General features: G+C 36.7%; 1 protein-coding gene across 3 annotated transcripts in view; it reads left to right on the plus strand.

Moving 5' to 3' along the window:
* SLC16A7 (solute carrier family 16 member 7) overlaps positions 1-24,075 on the plus strand; it is a 76,302-nt gene that overhangs the window by 16,858 nt on the left and 35,369 nt on the right. The window contains exon 1 of one of the 3 annotated variants that reach the window (XM_030479286.1): positions 17,062-17,083. The exons of the other annotated variants lie outside the window; for them this stretch is intronic. The gene's annotated coding sequence lies outside the window, so the exon portion shown is untranslated. Of the gene's footprint in view, positions 1-17,061; positions 17,084-24,075 lie in introns of those variants that run through there. 3 annotated transcript variants of the gene reach the window in all.

Genomic DNA, 24,075 nt, shown 5'->3' on the forward strand with positions numbered 1-24,075 from the left:
AAACATCACATGTGATAATCAGCCAATCAGGTCTCCAAAGAGTCTTTAAATGTTCAAACTGAACTCACTCTGTATCTATCAAGTTGAGATTGTTGTCTTGGACAGCAGCTCTCTGCCAGGTAATGTGCTATTTTTCCTATTTACTTTTAGCTTTACTTAGTAGCAATAGGTAGTTTTAGATTATTGTGATAATCCATGCAAAACTAATTGACTAATTAAATGCAAGACAAGTCAATGCACCAGTGCATGTTGCACAATATTTGCTAGTGACTTTTTAATGATTACCTAGCATATATTAACAAAAGAGTGTGAAGCACTTTGAAGAAGAAATATTCTTTACGCTGTCTACTCCTAAAAAGTTATAACAAGGATTAATGACTGAATGGTGACTCCCCAGTCTTGTCAGGCTTTATACATTTGATTGACATTTTTTGTTCATGTATTTTGCCAACATTTCTGAGAAAACAGAGTTCAAAGATGGATCTTCTAAAGAGAAAATTTAAAGAAAGGGAAGCATCAGTGTAGCTCAGGTCAGATTTCAGGACTGGTGGAGGTGAAATGTACATCAGAGTTAGAGTAAAGGGTGTGCTGAAAGTGGTTTTGTGACTATGTGAATTAGAGGAACAATAGGACAGTGCTAAAGAGTGCAAGCAAGGTGTTTGAAGTGTTTGAAGATGCTCAAGAAGCTCACAGCTAATATGGAAAAACATGAATGAGGGCAGGAGAAGATTTGAAGACAAGTTGGACATAGCTGAGGCAACAGGCAAGGTAGATGATTGCTGTGGAAGCATGCGTGGAAATGAAGACTAGAGCCTGGGCTGACATGGACAATTAATCCCATTTGTTCTGAAGTAACATGTAATTTATAAATGTAATATCAGTTTTACTTTCAAGGCAGATCTTCGTGATAAACTTCTTATTTTCATAAGGATTTGGGAGGGCAGCCACAAAATAAGCGCCCTGCCTGAAACTGAGCTATGGAATGAAGGCTCTTCAGCTCTGCTGAGCACTTACACAGTCGGTTCTTCTGCAGTGCTAGAGATTTTTATAATAAAGAATAAGGGTTTGCTTTAAAGCGAGCAGTGTGGGTGTATACTTCACTGGCACAAGTAACTCTGTTTCAGTCTTTTGCAACCTCAGAACTCAGTGTCCTATGCCTCCTTTTAGCTGTAGGCACTTTAAAATTTATTAGATTTGTTTGACTGAAGCAAGTGCAAAAGTAATTTCCAATTCTGCTTTTCATATATAACAACCCCTCTAAAACCTCCAACCAACCTAAACAGTTTCGCCAATAGTTAATACACTGGTGGTTTTACAATGGCTGATTATACATGATTTTGGAGAAAAGTTTACTGAGTTTATTTCATGGAGATAACCTGATGATTTTTGGTGCAATTTTTGTCATCCCTGTTATCAGAGCTTAAACCCTCAAGGTCTAATTCTTTGCTTTCTGAGCTCAAAACTGAGTGCAAAGCTGGTTTTGATTTCACTAGAGTAGGCTGATGGCTTAGAGGCCAGAATTTTGGCTGTCATCTTCACAACTCTTCTGATGACAGCAGCACTGTAATGTCTTACCACATAGTAAGAGTATGGACTTAACTGGGTCAAACTGCAAAAAAAAAAAAATCTCAAAACTGGTTAGTGGTAATTTTTATTATAAAAAATGGGTATTTTTATACCTTTTTTTATTTGCATTTGCTCATTTTATGATTCTCTAAATCTACATGAAATGTTATTCATAAATTATTTATAAAAAAAAAATATTGGTGAGCTCAAAAAATAAGTGCTATTTTGGTTTTTGCCAGTGACTAGGACCCAGTGTATATTCACACAGTCCCATCCTCATGTAGAACTTAGCTATGGTAACTCTTCAACAGTAAAAGCAGTCACTTCCACTTAGAAGGAAATAACAGAAACGTATTCTTACAGAGTACTGGTAGGGAGGTCCCCGAATCCTTACACAAAGGAGTCATGTTTAAATAAGTGATTTTTCATGATGCTGCATGCAACCTTAGTGAAGTTTCAATACAAGGAAAATTCCTTTTGCTTTAACTTCTCTCCTAAAAAACTGTTTTTCAGTTACACAAAATTGATTTAGCAGCACAACTCCCTATCCCCTTAAACAGTTAGAAGGTAGAAAGAAATTGAGGGGAAAAAAACCACATGAGCCTGTCTCTTCTCCCCAGTCACAGAGAAAGCAAGCACTGTGCTTGACCCACGTAACAGAAGAAAGCAGGAGAGTGAAAGATTTGTGTGCAATGTAGTTACAGATATTATAAAACAATCACTGCATGATGTTTAAACATTGCTTTACAGTGTTTCCACTGAGATATTCCATTAGTATGTGATGATAATGAATCATGATTGTACTTTGCTGAGAGCTCTTGCCATGCCATAGCTGCATACTTATCTGATTTTTTTTTTTTTTTCCTTCTTGTGGGTTGCACATGGAAACAAGGGAGAGAAATTACTTGAAGAACATAAGAGGAATAGGAGTAGCCCAATTATAACGGTACTTAGAAGTGGAGAATCTTTTCAACACAGTTTTATTTCATTTTGTCAATTTATTTTTATTCAAGTTAGAAGTGCAGCTATAAATACAGTCCTGTGGGGAATGTGAGAGAATGCCTTTAAAAAATGTCCCTGGGCAGTGCATATGTGTTGACAAAAGTGGGGGATTTTAAATTCTTTTTTTTCCGCTTCTGTAGACGTAGCTTGTCTACAGCAACTAATTTGAGAAGGAATATTTTCAGCTAAAGAGAGAGAGATTGAAATAAGACAAGTACTTCTTTACTGGTGAAGCACTCAACATCTATACAGCGTCTCAGTTCAGCTGGCAATGTTTCTCCCAGATCTAACTCCTACACACTCACATGGTAAGTCTTTAGAGCAGGGAAAAGTGCCATCTGGTGATTCAAAATAATACAAAACTGATGGAATCAACTTTCTGTAGATGACAAATGGAACTGGTCATCAACCTCAAATAAAATTGCCATATGTGATATTTGGTCCTGAAGATCCTGGAAACTGAAAAATGCTCAACTATCCATTATCAGATTTTTATTTAAAATTCTGTTCTTTCATTATACTGCAGCAAATTAATATCAAATGTTTAGCAGCAGTAAATTCATGTGCTTCTATAATCACAAAAAAAGTCAGTGTATATGATGTATGCTGATAAAAAAGCTATATATGATATATATAATGATTAAGATTATATAATTATTATATATATTGTATATACTTTATATATATACAATTATATAATGAAGATTATAAACACGTTCTTATATTTGTGTTTTTACATTAGATTTTGGACTCTGATATAGGGTTTGTGATTTACATGGATATTATATAGCATATGTCATGTGTAAAACAGTAATATAAATATAAAATATATAAATATACAAAACCCCCATAATGTCTGATGTAATTGATGTCATTACATCATCTTTAGATTTCCTGGGAAGAGCCTTCTCCTGTATTCCACTTTATTCTAGGAGGCTATCTGTCGTGGCCATATGAAGTGTTAATTCATTTTTCCATTCTCCCTTATTGCTATCAGATTCATTAAAGCTGAAGCACTTGCCTTGGTTGACAGTAAACCTCCGGAATTACGATAGAAACGGATACTGCCAAATGGGGTACTTATTAGATAACATAGCATGAACCTTTTTGGCTTGTGTGTTTGTTTTGCAGCCTGCACTTCCTTGGGAATGCAGACATGGAGACACGCTGGTGCAGCCTGGGTACCCAGGTTATTGGTGGAAGGGAAGCCCTTGGCAGGCTGTACACAGCAGCCAGCGCTCCCAGAAGAAGTTAGGAGGTAACTCGCACACATGCCTCCGCTGCTGGCTAGCCCTTGCCTGAAGACATCTGAATTAGGGCTCCAGGAGAAGAAAAACCTTATCTACATTGTAAATGACAGGTGGATGTAACTTCAGCCTGAGGTCATTATAATTTCAGCTGACAACCTGATGGTGGTGTGCAGCTCAAGCAATCTGCACTGGTAGTGTACTAGGTCGAGAGAAGGAGGTAGAAAAGCAAAACTAGAACAGTTGAGCTGTGGGAAAGAAAATCTTTTTGAGCCCCTTAGGTTTTGTCCCTTTGCACAAAGAGAATGACAGCAGACATGGACTGAGGTGAGACCTTGAAACATGCTGTAGAAAGGCTAAAAGACTGAGGAGGTATCTGGGATGAAGAAAATACGATGCACGTGAACATACAACATGAACAAGGTTCCATGAGGGGCAACCAAAAAAACCCTTCCTTTTGGTGTTTTCTGGATTAGAATAATTGAGATGGGACTACTCATCAGAAGGAGAATCAGATCTTTTGGGGCATGGTTATCTGAGCTTAGCTACTCAAATGCTGAAGTCTTTAAGCTGTGAGAGGTAGAGCCACCCCCCTTCTCCGCAGATAGCTTTATAACAACTGCTCATCTTAAGAGTAGAAGTCAACATATGAAAAGACCTATTTGAATGAGGGAAAAATTACACCTACTGCAAATCAGAAGATGTAAGCATAGTGAGAGCAGGAAGCAACTTTTCATTTTATGCACCTTTATCCCCACAAACCAGGTATTTAAAATAAAGATACTGAATAGTGAAATAAAGAAAAATGGAAAAGGGAGATGAAATCCCACCTAATGACAAATCTGGAATCTTTAAAAGGTATTTTAACCATATTTGGCATTACATACACTTTAAATCACTAGTCATAAGTAGACTGTCATTATACTAAAATACTGGTATAATAAAACAACAATTTCAATGCTTTTGGGTGTCTATTTGTGTATCTTAACTGGCTTGAATTCATTCTTTCTTTGTTATTTTTTGCAAGACTTTTCAGAGAGTATGAGTTGAATTTTAGTATCATTGCAATACATAAGATTACTGATAAGTCCTCAATTTCAAATTCCAAACGAGTTTTTTCTGACTTGGAAGTAAGAAAAGAGGTGAGCAAGAATGTAAGTCCATAGAGTAAGAATTTTTTTTTTAGTAATGAACTCTTGTCACATATTATTAGGAAACTAATTTGTATCAGTCAGTATGAAATACACCATTGGAACAAACATTAATGATTTTTGCTTAGTAATTAATCTCTGAATTACGAGGAAGACTTTCTGTAATGTATAAAGATATTTAAAGAGTTAATTTCCCCCTGTACTCGGTGCTGGTAAGGCTGCACCTTGAGCACTGTGTTCAGTTCTGGGCCCCTCACTACAAGAGAGATACTGAGTTGCTGAAGCTGGTCCAGAGAAGGGCAGTGAAGCTGGAGAAGGGCCTGTGAGGAGCAGCTGAGGTAACTGGGGTTGTTTAGTCTGATGAAGAGGAGGCTCAGGTGGGACCTTATCACTCTCTACAACTACCTGAAAGGAGGTTGTTCTGAGGTGAGGGTTGGTCTTTTCCAAGTAACAAGTGATAGGACAAGAGATAACAGCCTCAAGCTGTGCCAGGGGAGGTTTAGACTGGATATTAGGAAAAAATTCTTCATTGAGAATGTGATCAGGTATTGGAACAGGCTTCCCAGGGAAGTGGTGGAATCACTGTCCCTGGAAGTGTTCAAAAACCATGTAGACGAGGCCCTTAGTGACCTGGTTTAGTGGTGGACTTTAGATTGGACTTGATGATCTTAAAGGTCTCTTCCAACCTAGTTGATTCTATGATTCTATGAAATTCTATGAAAGTCTAGAAAAAAGCCTTGTGGGATGCATTGAATCCTCCATGTAAGACAGATTGTTTTCTGTCCCTCAGTATGTACTTTATTTGTTCAAAATGATCCCAGGATATGAATTTCTGGCTTGGCAAGAATGATATAGATCAACAGTATGTACTAACATCTGGCCTCATAGTGCAGCTGAATTACTCGTGCGATAGCAATAAGAGAAGAAAATGGCATGCAAATATACAGAATTTTAGGCTCAAGGGCCCAGTATTCTTGTGCAATACTGGTTAAACAGCCTGACAGAGCAGAGACATTTTGAGTTGTGTTAATATGGGAAAATGTAATTAGTTCCAAAATAGAAGTTACTGTAATTCAAGCAGTAGATATAAACTGAGGAAAATAGTGCTAGCCCTTTGTGTAATCAAATCATACTGTAGGGTTGATGATTTTCCAGGTATTGTAGAGTTGAACTAGAAGATTTGAAGAGAAATTTCTGAAGCAAATCCTTCACAAATAGACGTCTTACACTTATCACAATGAAATATATCAATGACAGAAATGCAGCTATTGCAGTTATTGCAACTGTCCTATCAGCTGAGTCACCAAATTGCTTCTAAAGGCTGGGGTAACAGTTGATATCTATTCTTGAGGAGCATTTCATTTCTAACAGAAAAGTGTCTGAAGGGCAATTTAACCATAAGTTCATAGAAAAGTAGGTATTCATTAATTTCCTTATGTCACTAGGGGAACGTATTTCTTCAGCTAAATATAAATTCCTCATCTCTCCCTCCCAGCTACCTGTAATAGTGAAGAAGTTGAAACTGCTTTTCCTTGTCTGCCGATATTCAATGAAGAATAATTAATTTTCTTCTCAGGTATCACTTTATCTTTCTTTCTCTCCCTCTCTCTTTCTTGCAAGTTTGTTTTTTGTTTTTTTCCTCTCACACCTTTCTTCTCTTTCTTCATCTAAATACAGTCATGTTAGCCTTGTCCAAGCAAGATACTATTAAAGCTGCTTTTCTAGGTGTCACACAGCCCATTGTGTGGTTACCTGGTAATAGAAGCCAGTGTCATGAAAAGATGCCAGTTCCTACACCTGGGTCAGGGCAATCCCAGGCACAGCTGCAGGTTGGGCGGAGAAGAGATTCAGAGCAGCCCTGTGGAGAAGGACTTGGGGGTGTTGGTCAATGAGAAACTGAACATGAGCCAGCAGTGTGTGCGTGCAGCCCAGAAAGCCAACCATATCCTGGTCTGCATCAAAAGAAGCATGATCAGCAGGTCGAAGGAGGTGATCCTGCCCCTCTAGTCTGCTCTCATGAGACCCCACTTGGAGTACTATGTTCAGTTCTGGTGTCCTCAACATAAGAAGGACATAGAGCTGTTGGAGCAAGTCCAGAGGAGGGCCACGAGGATGATCAGGGGGCTGGAGCACCTCCCGTATGAAGACAGGCTGAGAAAGTTGGGGCTGTTCAGCCTGGAGAAGAGAAGGCTGTGTGGTGACCTCATAGCAGCCTTCCATTATCTGAAGGGGGCCTACAAGGATGCTGGAGAGGGACTCTTCATCAGGGATTTTAGCAATAGGACAAGGGGTAATGGGTTTAAACTTAAACAGAGAAAGTTCAGGTTGGGTATAAGGAAGTTCTTTCCTGTGAGGGTGGTGAGGCACTGGAACGGGTTGCCCATGGAAGTGGTAAATGCTCTATCGCCAGCAGTGTTCAAGGCCAGGTTGGACAGAGCCTTGGGCAACATGGTCCAGTGTGAGGTGTCCCTGCCCATGGCAGGGGGGTTGGAACTACATGATCTTAAGGTTCTTTCCAACCCAAGCCGTTCTATGATTCTATGACTCTATGGATGTACTAGCTTTCTATGAGATACATGAAATGTCCACAGAAAGTACAGACTATCATGATGTCTGTATCCTGATGGCTGCAAGTATGGGGTATCAGATGAAAAAGCATTGCTGGTGTGTCTGGTGATACTTTTAAACTGAGCTAGATCTTGGCCTCTGAGATATCCTTTTGAGGATATCTCAAAATGGCAGGTAAGAGAGAGGTGTTCTTTCACACAAAGGCTTACTCCCACTATTTCCTCATTTCTTATGAGGACAGTGACTGACCTTGCTTTCAGAGCATTGTTTGTTAATTTATTCATGGTGAGTATATAATTTCTGAAATATGTTGACTCTCTAATGAACTGGAAAGAAAATTTTTCTGAACTTGTAGCATGCATCAGAAGTGCTTAGCTACTGACATTTAGCCACTTCTCGATCTTTTCTTTTGTTGCACAGTAGGAAGAGTACAAATGTGATTCTGCCTACTCAGAGCTGAAACGGTTTGTCCAACATTAGAAGTGCTAGCTTTCCAGAGGATCCTCATGTCTTCATAGACAATGTTTCTGGGAGGAGATGTCAGGGAAAAATCTGACAGCATTGCAAGTTATAAAAACTATTTTGCATTACTTTAATATTGCCCCAAAGTTAGCTGTTGCTGTATCAGCAAATTTCCTCTATTTATATTTTTTTTTCTAATGCTGAATTTAATTTTTAAACTTCTGTTCTTTTTTATTCTTATTTGTGTTTTCACTTTGATTTCTCTTTCTTCCATCAAATTCACACATCTATATATAAATGACTAGAAGTGCCTTACCTATTTAAACAGGTATTGGGATAAAATTTTATTTCATGGACATCTCAAGGACACAGCCACTTTTTCCTGGTTTTGATCATTCTAGCATCTTTATGAATAAAGAATCAACTTTATTTCTTTCCTATGCACTACAAGGGAGGATGAAGTCCATTAAATATAATGGATTGATGCTATCATGATGTAATAATCAAATATCAACACAATCTTGTAGCCTAAAGCCTGCTTTACAGAATTCTCATTGCAGTATCTAATATCATATACATACATGTAATACTAATCAAAAGTATTTTATTGCAGAATCAGTAATGTACAGAATAACAGTCATGGAAATGCTTGGAAGAATAGCAGTAGTCCCAGCTTCAGGGAAGGAGTTATTTACTGTGACTTTCAACTTTTGTCACATGTGATTTTCACAAGGTTTCTTTTATTACCCTGTTCAGTTGCCATAATAACAGCATGTCTGTTGTTGGAAACCTCAGGCTGTGTTTGTCACAGGCATACCATGCAAGTAGGAAAATTGTACTTAAGCCTTGACATAGTATGGTATGACTTGGTTCGTTTATCTGGATTCAGCCAGCTGAGGGTGGTTCAGCATGTTGCTCTGTTAGTATAAAATTTGCTTCCTTCTCATTTTTGATGGATCATTAATTACCCGTCAGGTAGTAGCAAAGGGTTTTGTAGTGTAAGTGCTGCAACAAGTTTTGTAAAATGTAGGTTTGTTTCTGACGTGTGGAGTGTGAAATAAAACTAAATTAAGACTACTTTTGTTTTGGTTTTATTCCTTTGACATAATTTCCAATGCTTGTCACTGTGCTTTAGTTGCCTTGTTACTCACATTTCATAAAATACTATATACCATATGTGACGTTTAAAATTAATTTTGCTATATATAAATCAATGTCTTGGAAATGACATACTCTGATCCTATTCTTCATTTGCATTATCAAGGTGAAGTTTCACATATTTCCTTAGAAAGAAACTTTTAGTTTTGAAACTGGAAAGTGGACAGCATTGCTGCCTGATGAATTCTGAATTAATAGATTATTTTTAAATAAGATTCTTTTGCCTCATCATAAAAAGAAACCATAAGAAATTTAAACACATACAAGCACAAAAAATAATCCTTTCTAAATGCTATTTATTTTTTTATATGACAAAGTGATGAAATTTATAAATATTATCTAAACTATTAGAATAGACAGAGGAAGGGTTAATCTATGTATTTCTTTTCATTTGGGTTATGTCTTAGTGTACTGCATCTAGGAGATATTTGTACCCTGATGTGCAGATCCTTGTTTCTCATCTGGAAATGTTTTCAGGTCAGAATTTTAGGACTTCTGGCAATTATCCAGAAAGCTCAGATATGTCTCTTGTGGATGCGCAATGATCTCCTGCAGCTTGGTACCTGAGACTCACTGTTTCTTTTGCATATAAAACAGTTGCTCATATTTTTGTCCAGAAATTCTCAGGCAGAAATATGCCAGGCCTAGGCAGCATTAATCTAAAATCTGGATATTCAACCCATAAACAGTCAAAAGTCTGTTTTAAGCCTAAGCCTCCTATAATGTCTGGGATCTGATGATGGTGGGAGTTGTGTTTGCTTTCAAAACAGAAAAAGGTATGAACTGTTAAATTTATGTGAAATTCCATGTTGGTAAATTCTGTGAAATAAAACCAAGCAGTTTGGCCAGATCTAAATTGTTTCCTAAATCCATTGAATGATTTCAATGTTGAACGTTGTTTGGTATGGCACTTCTTCCCCAGAAATGCTGTGGCATTCTGCACTGGTCAGCTGAGGTGAGAACAACTATTGGAAAAAGTCCTGCAGGGTGACAGCAAGCCACAAATAGTTTTTTAAAATACCTGTGACAGTGCTATACTGTACAAAAGAAAGATACCTTAATTATTTGTGTGAAAGCACAGCGTTTTTCTCTGGCTTGACTAGAACAGAAAGGAAGAGGCAACTGAAAGACTGCAGAGAGAAGCAAACCCTACTGAGAGAGGAGAGCCAAATGCTTGTCAAAGAGGTGCATATGATTATACATGTTATTGAGCCTGCCCACATTTTCTTGTGTAATCCATTCCACCTCTTTGCATGACTTAACTCAGAATATAGTACAGGCAGATGCAGTGAGGGTAAATCAAAACCTCTAGTCAGGAGGCTAAAAGGTGACCTTGTTCTGCTGTGATGCCAGATATTTCATCTGAAATCTCAGCTAAGTCCTCCTGCGGTATCCTTGAGTGTGAACATAGATATTAAAATATTGGAGAAACATAAGACAGTTCAAATAATATAAATGTGATGATACAGAAGGCAGAATGGATGACAAATACAATCTAGGCTTCAAAAAATGTTATGCATGCCATACAAATGCCCCACAATGCTTTCCTGTTCTCTTTATGGCAACTTTTATTTTTTTTTTAGGAGTATGTAATACTTTGGCACAGAAAACATGCTAATCTGCTCCTCTTTCTGTGTCTTTTTAACAAGCTCATGCTGCAAATTACAAACAGACAATAGCTTGGCTGATGCTGAATGTATGGACTTTGCATATATGATTTCAGCTGAGCAATGTATAATACCAAAGCCAGCATTGATTTTAATTTTTCCAGTAAATCCTTACATTTTGGGATGAATACTGGATCTTTTACGGGTTGTTTCTTTCATTTGCAACAAGTAAAAGGAAAAGGTTATTGCTACATCATGATTTCAAATTTTCAAAATCAAGACATCATATTTTTCCAGTAGGAGAACTTGGACATTGGATTTCTACTTGGCCCACTGAAGATGGAATCTGCTGAATTATATATGTAAAACATACATTTCTTTGCCTAGAAGAGAGAAATAATGTGGGATAAACTGTAGGGAGAGTGTTGCTATCATACGATCAACAAATTTTCACTGCTACTGGGCTTCATTCACTCTCAAAAATTGATTGGCATTGAAATTGCCATGTTTGTACTGAGGACAAAGGGGAGTATTTTTGCAAAGTCTGAAACACTGGCTTTGGTATTTTATTGTTTCTTATATCGCTAAAAATTCTCTTCATCTTAAATGTTGATTTTAATGGGTTTTTTTTTGTCTCTTTTTCAGCTAAAAAAGACGTTATTGTTCAACTGCAAAATATATGCATCTATAAATCTTGAATGAGTGTGCTAGATAAAATAAGAAAGTTGCATTTAAAAATCTGAGGGGTTGTGTTGTTTTTTGTTTTTCTTTTTGAAAGAGGGTGAGAAAGGATGTTTCTGAAATAACCTTCTCCCCACTGAATTCAGGTTATTTGTGTAAATAAACCTTTGATGCTTTTCCATGAATATTGGAAAATAAATAAATAAATGCATACATACATACACATTAAGAAACTCTTTTGAAATTAGGGATTCCCCACTACCACTCTCATTTTGGAAAGTTTTGTTCAGAGCCTAGTTTTTTCTGCCTCCTTTGATTGTTCCAGAGAAACTTCATGGTATCACAGCACTAAGAACACATAGATTCCACTGCCTACCTGCAAATAGCCTGCCTGTTTTTTTTCAACCTTGGTACACCACTCTGGGGGCAGTGCCACAGTGATAAATGCTTTAAAAATACAGATAGATTAAATAGGTTTTGACCTTGGCTTGTACAAAAGGTAGTTTTAAAGGGCAAAAATAACACAGTGTTAAAGACCTTGCCATAGAGAAGTATACATATTCTCTCACACTGAAGACTGAAAGATGAGAGAAGCAGCCTACAGACAGTATATTCTACAACAGTTCCACTCATTACTGAATTCCCTTAATGGACAAAATAAACGTAACAAAATTGATCATGTATAGATGCTTAAGAGGAGAGATTTTCATGGCTGGAGAAAAATGGTTTTGATTGCTATTTGCAATCGGAGACATGTATTTGGCCAGTTCTCATCATCCCTCAATTCACTACAATAAAGTTTGATACAGAAAGGAGTATAAGCTTCATGCATAATGATAATAAATATAAACTTATGTATGAACTTCAGTAATCAAAACTTCAAAGACCTGCTGCATGGTAGTGCATGATAGTGAAGGCCCTTAAATTTCTTTTCCTAGTTGATTCGGAGTGCTAACATTCTGTTTCTCAGTATGGTCAGAAGTGCCCCAGCCTTGATTGTGTTTGAATATCTTACTCCCATTGGGGTCTGTTAAGTAAACAGCATGAGGTCATTTGATAAGTCTGGATTGTTCTACATTTTTAAAGGTACCTGGTCAATAGGATGCCATACTGTTGGTTGTGTTAGGTGACACTAGCACTTCTTTTTAAAGCATTTGCTCAATGATCAGAACATTACCTAACATTCAACTTCGCTTTCTATCCAAGAGAATTCTAGCCAAGATCTTTTCCATTTCAGGAGAGTACTTCGGTTGTGAGACCAATCAGGAGGATGTTGCCAGTCCATCTTGATAAAATTGTTCTATTTCAGAGGCAATAATCTCATATTCCTTGGCCACTGAAAATGCAAGTACTAGCAAAATTCAGCCTGAGCAGGAGAAATTTCTGCTTTGGAGGTGGATATGCAGACTTTATGTTTTCCTGAAGTGACTCTCTTTCTGCTACAGACATACTGACACCTTTAACCATCAACTAGTTTGCAAAGCTCTTGAGCCTGTTTTGTTTGGAATAAAAATGTGTGTATGTGGGTTCTTAAGCCCTTTGTTGAACTGAGACATGAAAGTCTTGCCTAAAATGATAAGAAAAGTTTGATGCAGAATGAGAGAATGTGTTCAGGTCACCTGAAACATAAGTCATTGCCTTGACTGGAAGGCATGCTTCCAGTCAGGCATGGAGTTAAAAATAGTCAGGTGTATACATAGTTATCATTGGTACACTCATATGATACATGTAGATCATGAAAAATACATCATTCAGATCAAAGAATAAATACAGTGGAATCCACTAAAACAAAGAAATTGCAAAACAGGAGGAATGATATATGTCAATCAACTTGACACGTACTAATCAACTCATACTGGAATGGATGTATGCTCCAGGGTGAAAGAGCTGATGTACGCCTTGAAAGACTTAGTACATATCTCGGCTTCATGTTCCCTGTCCTAGGTACATCAGCCTATTTGTAAAACAAACATCTACTTCAGAAAGCTGCATATTTTTCACATTCAGGTACTCATCATTGCTATTCAGAAGACACAAAAGTCTATAATCAGTTATTATATTTGAATTTATCTTGATGCCTCATTTTTCTGTGAAGTGTAATATCCTGGAATGCACATAATAATACAATTTTGAATAGTGATCTTTTGATAAAATATGTGTTTGTAATTGATAAGGATAAAGACTCCATCTTAGACTCTATCGTAGACACTTTATGTCAGTTCCATGGTGCAAATATGCCCTAGAGCCATCTTTGCTTTGCTTAAATAAGCACTTTATTTCAAGTACTTCATTGGCAATTCACCATGATTTTGGATTTACTTGGCAGCAAATGGTACATTATTTCACATCAGAACAGGTATGTATATTAGGGCAAATAAACCAGTGTTTTGCTCTGTTAACAGACAAACAAAATAATTTTAATTTGTAATTTGTAATGTATATGTCCTGCAAATGTATGCATGACTTTACAGAATGCAGCTAGCCCTACAAGGCAGGCTTAGGTGTGTTGCATAACAGAAGCTAGAGATAACTGAAAAACTCATAAATAGCCCGAGCTAGACTCCTCAAAGTCCTATTTTATTTTGCGAAGACGAGTCATAGCTTTACTCACATTTTGGAGATGGAACCAGCACTATTTGCTTCATCTTTTTGCACTCTGATATTTGCTCAGGAAATCTGAACAGGTACATTCGGTTACTGTCCTTTTTCACTTCCTAAAAATTCCAGGTTTATTAGTGCTGCATCTTTTAACAGTCAGCTTTATTCTGCAGGGACCAATCACACATTTCCTCACAAAGGGCAAATGAAAAATTCTGTGCATTCAAATTTAATTTCATAGGTACAACCACCTACATGCATTGTACCATTTTCTGAGGTGCACAGGCACAAACCCCATATTCTTTCTAGACATGAAAGCCATAAACATTTATTTGAAGTTAGTTAGGGTAGAGTTCATTTTACCATTAGTATAAACACCTTGTTTGCTGAAAAGATGAATTTTGCCCTACATAACTTGCAGGGGTGGGGGGAAGGGAACAAAACCCAAATTCCATGTTTAAGATACAAAATGCAAAATATCATGAAAAGATTGAACAGAACACAGATTTTGTACTTGAATCAGATTAAAACAAGTATAACCTCCCCTCAGGAATACCTTGCAGCACCTCCAGTAATATTTTGAGAGATAAGTGAAACACTGAAAAGTGTGTTTGGAAAAGGAACTGTAAAGAAAATGAAATGCTTATTTAAATGCAGTTATCCCAGAAGGTGATTGTTGTTTCATCTGCAGATGTTGACTGAGAAAGGATCTAGCTAAATGACAATTAGAAATATAGATTTGTAGTTCAAATCCATCTAAGCCTCTTTGAAGTCAGTTGGGCTGTGTGGGAAAGTAAAAGCCTATATATAGGAAGTCTATGCATGGTCTATGCATACCTATGCATAGGTGAGATAATAGTTAAGACTTCACTAGAAATAAGTAAAAAAGTTGTCTTTAAATGTTGGGTGTTTGTACGCAAAGAAAAGTATTGTCTTGAAGACTAAAGTGTAATTTTCAGTGGACTATAATGCCCTTAGGCTTTGAATCCTAGCATTGTATTGCTTTCTCAAGGAAAATTGAGATTTACAAAACTCCACTGCCGCTTCCTTGTTTTGTTATCAAGACAAAATGAATAGATGATAGGTGGAGTGTGCTGTACATGTTTTTAGATATCATGAACCAATATAATCTACATGTTTACATGTAAAAAGTTTGGCTAAACACTTGGTTTTATGTGTAAGTTGGCCTTCAGTAGAAATCGTATGATAACAAATGTGTGTATGTATCTGCTTTTCATGAGGAAAAAACACAACTCAATTTTTTGCCTCTGAACCACTTAAACTTCTGTCCTGAAAGGGACAACACAGTCATTGCTTAGATTGATGAGCTCATTGCCCTACAGTCGATATGGGTTACTTTTGATTTATTAAGCTTCCAGGTAAATATGAATTAATTATGAATATTTTTACTGTGCCCTTTTGCTAATTGGAAGCATGCAAATACCACAGAGATCTTTATATTTCTTGTCTCATTTGCTATATATTTTTGTAAACTGAACTGCTCTTTCTATTGCGGCTTTTCTGGTGAAATTTTGAGGATTTGAATTATTTTAAGCTAAATTCTCAATAACAAGAATAATGGGGGTTATATTATCTCGGTTCACAGGAGAACTATCTGAAGTGTAAAGCTTTTCTTGAGATGATACAGAAATGTAAAAGCTAGTGCTTATGAGTGTGTTTACTTTGGTGTGGTTTTGGCAAAGAAGGGTTATGCAGAACATTGGTACATGGGAAAAGTTTTACAGTCAGAGTCCAGCATATATCAACAAAAGTGTATCTTGTGGATTCGTCAGGTTGCTTTTGAGTAATGAAGCAGTGTTACTCCGTATTCTCTGTCAAAAATGATTCATTTACCTGCTAAACCAGAACTACTGCAATAGCAAGTTCATAGCGCATAATTAGCAGGCTGTTGCACTTCAGGACTTCAGTTTTCAACTCTGCTTTTTGGGTCTGCAACCTAGAGAGTAGCCTATTTGTATCATCTATTTGTAGTAAGACAAGGAGTTCATCCTGGCTTAATGTTTGAAAGGAGCACTTTTGCAACAGGCTAAGATAGCTGGTAAATTGTAGTCAAAAGGCTGGTTTCAGAAGGTTTATGATCCCCACTGTAAACTGGGGGAATGTATGTTATATAAGATAAATACGTAATGCTGGGATTAAATGGAAAAATCTATAATTGGAAATTCAAATATGGAAAATATTAAAGATATGGGGGGGGGGGGAAGGATTTCTAGATTCTTCAGAAATTCCTGATGCCAGCATGAGGGGGAAGGGGTATCAGAATTAGGTAGCACTTCTCTTGCGTCCTTCAGTGGTTGGTCACCTCTTTATCTCTTTGAATGTATCAAAAAGTACAAAACAACTTTTCAGTGCCACTGTGCCAGAGGAGAACCACAGGATTCATGTGTATATTCTGGACATTCCATGGGGATTTAGTAAATGGAAGAATAAAAACTTGCAAGCCATGCAGGTATAAACAACACTATGTATTTTAATCTCTTGATTAAATTTAAACCTTGCTGAAAATTACTCAAAGATTGTTTTAGCTGTAGCACTGTAGAACTACTGTCTGAAAGCTACAGCAGTGTGTTGTGCTCTTTGTATGTTGTGTACTGTATTAGGAAAAGGTGTCCTCCATAATAGATGAGAGGTTTTTTGATCTCCCCATGTCCAATTTCTCACAATGGGTGAAGGAATACACATCAGAATTTGATTAAACCGTCTTGGTCTTTAAAGTTGTTTTGTGTATATATCAACAGGTCACCTCATTAACACTTGGACAAAGTACACAGTAAGTTTGTAATTAAACATCCTCTTCCTTCCCATGGAAATCAAATACAATCATAACTTCTTCCTTCCCTGTATTTGTTTATGCTAAAATATTGTCATTGCCTAAATTATTTTAGTTTTGGTACGTACTTCAAATGAATTTTTTATCATCATGTTCCAGACTGGACAAATAATCATCATACATATACTTATTTTATGCAGGACAATGCCATGATACCCAAGTAGAGCGAAGTTGCTTCAATGGGATACTGAGGTAACATAGCTGTTCTGCTCCTACTAGCCATGGTTAGCCATCAAGAGACAGCATGAATATGTGTGTAGTACTACACTGTCCCATGTAGATATATACCTCCCCATTTTTTTAGCTGACTGCTCAAAGTTATGAGCTATCAAATAAGAATAGACCTTCTTTTACAATCTTTTACCAGTGTAATCAGCGTAAGAAAGGTTGAAAGTTGAGTGTGCTGGACATAGCTGTCTACTTTAAAGCTAGGTGGTTCGAGATCACAGATGTTACCTTCCCCTGCATATTCCTCAAGGTGCTATTAAAATCTGATTTTTGTACTTAAGAAGTGGCAAACGCATCTTCAAGGATGGCCCATGCATGGCCCCAAATACGAGCACCGTGATAGCATATCTGCATGATTGTCTATCTGCCTGGAACAGGAGACGGAGGAAGGAGCATATCTTGCTGTCTTGCTTTGCGTTTTATGTGCCATGGGTGTCACTGGTCATGAGATTAACAAAATGAAAATTAATGTGTCTGGTTTGAAAAACTCTCAGGTAGAGTATGTCTGTGACAAAAATGTTGACATTTTTAGAATTCTTCCACTTTGTTTTATGAAGCCGCACTGATTCAATTCTCAAAACACTTTTTATAAATCTATAAATCTAGAGATTTATAAATCTATAAAAAGTTTTAATCTCTGCTAAGTTCTGTTAAAGCAGATGAAGTTTCCCTCCCCTCCCCTCCTCTCTCTCTCTCCCCCTCTCCTCCCCTCCCCTACCTCCCCTTCCTTCCCCTTCCCTGCCCTCCCCTTCCCTTCCTTTCCCTGCCCTTCCTGCTCTTTCCTGCCCTCCCCTTGCCTTGCCTTGCCTTGCCTTTTCTTTCTTTTCCTTCTTTTGACCTAATGTTTTAGTAATTCTGGAAGAACCTCTGGATTAATTTATCTTTTGGCTATATTGTGCTTGGAATCAGTGGCTCACATTTTAGCTTTCACTGGCAGAAAGAGCTCACATATCAAGCCTTTATGAGCACAGCTGTATTGATTGGATTTTTCAGTTTGAATTATCTGTATGTTTTTAATTTTATTTCTTACAAATAGATGGCTTACTTTCTCTACTTTCACAGAGCTTTTAAAACCTACATTAACTGAATAGCTTCTTACTTATGACCTAAATCCCAGTGAGTTTTTTAGACTGGATACCTACAATTGCAGAAACTATTCTGGCTTTTCCAAGATACAATGGTTCCCAAGTAATTTCTTTCAAAAGCTATTTTCCTTATTGTTAGTTTTGCTGGTTCTGCCCATTTTCTTTTTGCCTTATTTATGTAATTTTCTATATAGTACATAATTAATTGTAGCTTTACTAACAGATAGTTCATAATTTGTTTTCCCAGTTCACAAATCTAAAAGTCTCTATGTCATCAGAAGTTCCTAACTTTTTCCATTTTATTAATACTATAAAAAGTATTTCTTAAACTAGTAACAGTTTCCAAACTGGCAGGAATAAATGAAATGTGAACCCTGTCTAAGCATTTGCAGTCTGGAGTTATTTTCCAGCCTTGGCCTGTTATGTGTTTCCCGTCATACGCTCTTAGGAATAGAATCCAGGTCAGTTTACTTCCTATTACATAATCTAAGTAGCTTTCACTCAAGCTTAAGTATTAGTAACTATTTCCACCCATGGGAGTCAATCACGTGCTGCTTGAGAATAGACAAAAAATATTTTCCCAGTATGTGTGAAATGATGAATCCAGGCCAGGATGTAGGTGACTGGTAGGACATATACAGAAATATAATATATTATATTGAATATTTTTTATATGTATATATCATATTGAAGTAGAGAAGACATCCAGGGGTTGGATTCTAATCTTGAGTGTACAGAGTAACTTTCGTAAAGTTTACAGAAATTAATGTCAGCAGAATTTGAATTGGAATCTGTTACATCTTCATAATGTCAAATATTAAGCTGATAGATGGATGTGAATGTTATCTTCAGCAATAAATGAATTAAATATTGCCACTTCCAAATTATATGATTATGTGAAAAGATATGAATTTTGATTTTTAAAGCCTTAACTAATAGCACAGCCTAAGAATAGACTAGCTTTTCCCATCATTGGTATGTTTTTTCAGTAGCTTAGTATTGAGAGAATGATATTAAAATGAATATTATGTTATTATTGATAATGGAAAATCTGCTGCTTTGGAAAAATTATGCTATTTATTTTCAAGCAATGTGCAGCAGCTGTGCAGACAACTCCATTAACACTGACTTGAAACCTTAGTTCTTCCATTTATAAAATATTTCAAATAAGTTGAAATATAACTCCCCATCTTCCAACATCAGAACTCTTAAAAATATCAAATATGCAGCTCCGTATTTACATTATTTTCATTATTCTGGGTATTGTTCTTTTTTATAACATTTACTCAATGTGAATGTTACAAAATTTTAAAGAAGATGAGTGTGCTGGAGTACTGAAAAGGCTTATGTTAACAAAAATGGTTCAGAATTGATCTATACAGAGTTAAAATAATAAGCTTATTGAACAGGTTGTAAAGCTGGTAGTTAAATATGAGGAAATAGGGCTAGAATTTAAAGGATGGTACAAAGTGGTTAGAAACAAATCAGTAAGTGGATCAATATTCTTGCCGTGTGGGAAGCCAACACTTCGAGTTATAAAGGATGGGTTTAGCTGAACTTAATAAAACTCATTCTTTAATGGTACAACAAGGTTTTGGGTTGGTTTTATTTGAAATGTTGATTAGTTTGATGGTTTGTTTTTTTCCAGACATGCAGAATTTTTCATCAGCCTCAATCAACTTATTGTTAGAACTGATTAATTCTTCCAACTGGGTCACTGGCATTTTCAACTTAGCCATCAACACTTCATTTCAGTAGACTTCAGTTTGGGTGGAGTGCCAACCTTTATAGGCTAGATATTCTATTGACTGCTTTTTTGAAGTAGTTAAAGCAGAATTGCAAACACTTTGTTTGGAGTTCATTTCATTTAACTTTAGTCATCTAGGCATTTAGTCAAACAGAGTAAGCCAGTCATTTAGGTTTCCCCTAAATTCAATGAAAAAGGGTAGTAACAGAAGACATGATGAATGGAAGTCCAACCCATGACTGTAATTGTGAATACAGGTTATGGTTTCCCAAGAGAATGTGGCAGCACAATATGTGAGGTTAAAAAAAATCAAACAAAAAAATCAACAACCGCCCCTTGAATATTAAATTCTGCATTAATATTAGTTTCTACAAATTTTGTTAGTCATGTCACTACTGACTCAGCAGTGCTCAAAATCTGATTTCAATGATGTAACAATTCCAATGTAGTTTCAATATAATTTTTTTTCAGATGGGGGTTCCAATTCTGTAAAAATCTGACTTTATTGACTGACTTAGTAAGAGCTTTTGGCCTCAGCCTCTGTTTAAACCATGATGAAATAGGGCCTTAGTGCAAGTGGGATTTTAATTACACTCCTCAGCATAATTTATGCATCTTTGCTTTTACAGAGCAATATCTTACAGCGATTACTTCTGTCTCAATAATCCTATTTTGAGCCCTCAAACAGGAAGAAGGAATTACATGACATGTGCCTTTATTCAACTTATTACACTTGGTAAAAGTGAATTAGACCCTTCATCATTCCCACAGCCATCAGGAACTCTCATCTGCAATCAACCTTGTTTAATTTAGCAGTTTTTGCTTTTATATCCAACTATCTGCTCAGCTGATGCTGTTACTAAGAATCAGACCATTATAGTGCCAGACCTTAAGAAGAAAGAAAGCTATTGGGATTGTTAATTTATTTTTATCTTTTAACATGCAACTTTCCTTCCCTTCTGCTTCCCTCCATGGAGCCTGCCTCTGCCAGCCTCCTAGGCATTTGGGAGAATGATATTAATATGCCTGCTTTGGATGTGTGAAGGGCTGTTACTTTCCCACGCTGTCTTCAAGCACATACTTGTCTTGTTACTGTTTCGGTGGGATGACAAGTATACTACAATATTGATTCTTAACTGTAAATTATGATTGGGTTGAATAACTCCATGTTTGTTTCATAGATATGAATATTTAGAACTAGTTCCTTCTTCTCTTCAAGGAAAACAAAAGTTTGGTTTTTCTCAATAAGATATAGCTTTATCCTTAAAATATCTCTAGTAATATATTTAAATATTGTTGAATATTGTGCTATTAAAGGCTGAAGTGAAATAGGCTTTAAAATTAAGGGAGGCTGGTGATTTTTGTTGGTTTGATGTTTTGGGGTTTTTTTCCTAAAGATTAGCCTAGGGTTTTAGCAAAACCAGTAAATCCTAATGCAATCCTAAATACAATTTAATATAATGTACTATATGTAATTTATTTTATTGTCACATAAAGGTCTAGAAAGCATTCACGGATACCGCTCTTTGATTCAAGCCTGTTGGATAAATTTTACAAAAACCCATAGCTTTCTAAAATGCCAGGTAGCCTGGGCAAATTTTAGCTGTCTTGGCCTCACACAGGGTGTATTTGTTCTGCAGGCTAGGCTCTAGTGGAAAAAAGGTAGTAAAGTCAGATCCTGAGTGTATATCTTTCATCTACCTAGGTTTCATTTATTGCATATCCCTCAGTGTCTGAATACAAACATTCAGAAAACAATGGAGAATATTTTCCTCTTTCAGGACGATTAGCCAGTTCTTTTAAGGCTGGATAACAGAGCTCATTAGCAGCTACTTTGCCTCCAGAACCGAGTAGTTAGACCTAAAAGCAGGGAATAAGCTTCATACCTTCAGTAAGAGTCTTTCCGCATCTTTCCTTTCTCAAAAAAAAAAAAAAAAAATCCCAAGTCAGAACAGAACCTTCTTACAAAGCTGACAATATTTATTTTTTCTTCAAATACTGAATATTGCTCACAAGATAATGACAATAGCTTGTAAAAGTTGGTGAGGCAATACCATTTGATGAGATGATACTCACTATCCTGCCATCCTGCTTGGAAATCGTTAAACAGCTGTTAATAAAAATATGAAAAATAATATTTTTGCAGCTTTTAAGCACAGATCTTTCATAAGAGTATAATTCCTATATAGCTCATTATTTTACTAATGCTACCACAAAGTCATTTAATTCAAATACAGCAATGTAATTAACATTCATTATGGGTAAGTTAGAGCAGCAGACTATTCAAACCTGTAAAGCAAACATTGTACTCCGCCTGTGCTCCTAACTCAAGTATTAAGCAGTACTATTTATCTGCATTTGCTACTTAATGAGTTTCTAAAACACACATGTACTGAAAAATCTCAGTCATAACTCGCAGCTTACTTGGACATTAGTCCACATCCCAGCTCTGCCACTCATTTGGGACAAGTCACAGGTTACGTAGCCTGTTATATTTGTTTCCTATGTCTGAAAGTGGATCATACTTCTCAATCACCCTGCAGGGATGTTATAAGACTGAATTTGCCCGTTTGCAAAGCTTTTTGCAATCCTTGGCTTACTGAGTGGAACTGGAATGCAGTACACATGTGCCAAATATTCCTACTATCCTACAGCAACTGGGGACAGATTTTTCTCGTGCCAGCTCCTTTACTCTGGGACAACTGGCTGCTGAGTCAGGTGTTGATGGGGCACACTGAGGACAAGGCAGACAAAATGCAAGCAGGAAAGCAAACAGTTACTCCAATGTTGCAGAAAAACAATACTGAACCTTCCAGTAAAATCAGGATCTCCGTAAACAAGAGAAGAACATAACCCCTTCTCAAAAGAGTCTTTGACAAGCTGTTATATTGATAGCTGATTCTGGCAGCTGGCAACTGCAGAATATTTATGAAGCATTGGTACAAGAACAGTCTGAACAGGTTGATTATGACTGACTGAAGTCTACAGTTCATGCTATCAAGATACATTATTTGTTTGTAGCATTTACTCTTAGTTTGACCTTGTTGCTTGCTTGCTGCTTTTTTCTTAATTTTTTTTAATTTTTCCCCTTTTTCTCTTCCTTTTCCTTCTTCCCTCCGTTTCTCTCTTTGTCTTTCATTCACTAGTTCTCATTTGCCTAATTAAGTTCAAATGTGCTGAGATCCATATAATAAAAAGTGTTGAATATAAGATGTTTTTAAAGTGTCCCTGTTACTCTCCTATTATTTGTTACTAGACGCATGCAGCTCTTACTACAGTAACCTATGTTCTTGTTCACTGCTTATATAAATGGGATTTATACAGGGAGCTAGAAGGAGCTTGGGAGAAAATCCTTGTGCACAGTCTGACTCAGGGTATGGAAAGGCTGAGCAATCTTTTGTATCTAACAGAGAGAAGGGAGATTGATATCCGCACTCGGGACGCACTGCAGTCACTATTCCCTGGCTGCTTCCCTCGGCTGAGGGCATGCAGCGTTCCTCACCCACTGCTTGCCTATAAAAGCATAGGTATGAGCATTGCTTGCTTTCTAGCTTGAAGCATGTGATGGAATTCATATGACTGACTAAAAACGCTGCTGGTGACCTTTATTTACTCTAGTGTTGCTTTTTATTTGTTTGTTTCTTTGTCTAGTACTGTGTCCTTCACATGAACATCATCACACATGCCTGTTTTCATGCTTTCTACCACATTTATTTTTATTCTTTGCAGCCCATAATAATCTCTGAGAGCTCTGGAAAGGCATTTTCCTTGGCATTGCTTCATTCCTCCCTCTTCTGCTTCTTCCCTTGTCAACATTTATATCCACCAATCTAAAATGCTGTTTTGTTTTGATTGCTAATGGATTTTGCACTTATCTATGCAAATCTAGGTTGAGATTAGAGCTAGGTATATCAATGTGCTAGACTGCTTTAGGAGAAGTTCAGTTTCAGGGATATTGAGTGCAGATTTTATCAGAGAAAGTTGCTTTAGCACCTGAGACATTATGGGGTATTTGAGATATTGGATTTGATGTTTCTGATAAAATGAGTAATTTTTTATGTTCCTTTGGTGCAAATGAGTATTTACTTTTTTTTTTTTTTCTTTTTTCCTCTTTTCACCTTTTA

The sequence above is a fragment of the Strigops habroptila genome, chromosome 3, assembly GCF_004027225.2.
Source record: "Strigops habroptila isolate Jane chromosome 3, bStrHab1.2.pri, whole genome shotgun sequence".
Lineage (NCBI taxonomy): Eukaryota > Metazoa > Chordata > Aves > Psittaciformes > Psittacidae > Strigops > Strigops habroptila.